Below are 1,615 nucleotides of genomic sequence, written 5' to 3' on the forward strand. Positions count from 1 at the left end.
GGGAAGGTGAGCATCATGGAATGCCAGGTTAATATAACAAAGTGTTTGTTGACTGGCCTCTACTCAAGTACACCGGTTCTTTCATTTGAGGTACCTCTGGATGGATTCAAACTGCCCTCCTTTTGATTAATAATGAAGTGCTTTACTGTTGGCAACACAGGGATTCTTCTCTTAGGGAAGCGTCATCTCAACCACTGTCAGAATAGGGAGGGTACTTTCTTCCTAGCACTCGAAAAGTTGTTTTCGTTTCTCATCATCAACCACAACAACCACTACAATAACACTAGGAGTCTAGAGATGTCTGCTCTCCACTTTCCACATGTGAAATCCAATTTGCATTGGTAATGGAACCAAACAGAAGTATAACAGGGCCTCACATTGCCTCCTTAGGCATGCTGCTGCCAGCATCTTAATTGGATTTATTTAACATCCTTAATAACATTAAGAATCTACACTGAAGCCCTGGGTGGAAGGACATGATAAACTTTTGACATGGCCCTGCCAAGACTGTCCCAGAGGAATAGCTGCAAGAGGAGGCCTCAGTGGCCTGGGCAGGAGCAGGGGCAGGTAAGTGCCCATACGTCTGCAGCTCCTCTGTCTTCAGCCTGATTCATGCTGCGAGCTGTTCCCCAGCTCCTCTGCCTTTAATAATATGTCCCACCGAAGGGAATTCTAGGCAGAAGAGGCAATGAATCTGCCATTTGAGTTACTTAGAGGAAATATTGTTGGGCGTGCTTTTAAAAATTAATAATTCCTAAAGTATATTTAGGAATTTTTATTTCACTTAAATTATCTGCAGTGAGGGGAACCAACCAATTTTCTTATTAAAGTGTTGAGAGGGGTGTAGGAGAGAGCTGAGCTTAGTCAGCATACCTGACTAGCCCTATGAGTCCCCGCCCCTCCCCCGATGGCCCTTAGTTGTAAAATCCAGGTGACTGTAGGTTTTCTGAAGTCCCAACTCTTCCTGGTATTCCCAAGTCTCCTGATTGGCTGGTGAGTGGTCTAGAGTAGGTCTATGCCTGCTGGTACCCCCAGAAATTAGGAAGGCGGGCAGAGGGCAGATAAAGGCTGTCAGAGTGAACCCTCTGATTTGCATCCCCTTTTCTTTTAAATGACCCACCCCACCCCCGGACATTGCTGACCATATATTCAATGTCAGGCAAAAAATAGGAGCAGAAGCTTTGTGGTCAGCCCACCGTGGGGTGGGGCTGGGGGTCAGTGTTCTACCTGGCACCAAAGGTAAATACTAGGGGAAATTACCTGTTTAGACTTCATTTCCATTTTCTGTAAAATGAGCATCATATTATCTGTCTCACAAGATAATTCCAAAGGATAATGTGTGTATATGATATGTGAAGGCACAGAGCAAGCTCTCTAGATGGAAAATGGCTATTTCTTCTCTGTGGTCCTGGTTCGCCCCTGCCATATCCCCAAGCAAGACATCAGTACTTGCCAACACTCACTGCCTTCAAGTTAACAGCAACCCTACAGGGCAGGGAAAACTACCCGTGTGGGTTTCCAAGACTGTAACTCTTTTTTTTTGTAATCATTTTATTAGGGGCTCATACAACTCTTATCACAATCCATACACACATCAATTGTGTGAAGCACATTT

This window comes from Echinops telfairi, unplaced genomic scaffold (assembly GCF_000313985.2).
Source record: "Echinops telfairi isolate 266 unplaced genomic scaffold, ASM31398v2 ScPeMD7_16;HRSCAF=60, whole genome shotgun sequence".
Classification (NCBI taxonomy): domain Eukaryota; kingdom Metazoa; phylum Chordata; class Mammalia; order Afrosoricida; family Tenrecidae; genus Echinops; species Echinops telfairi.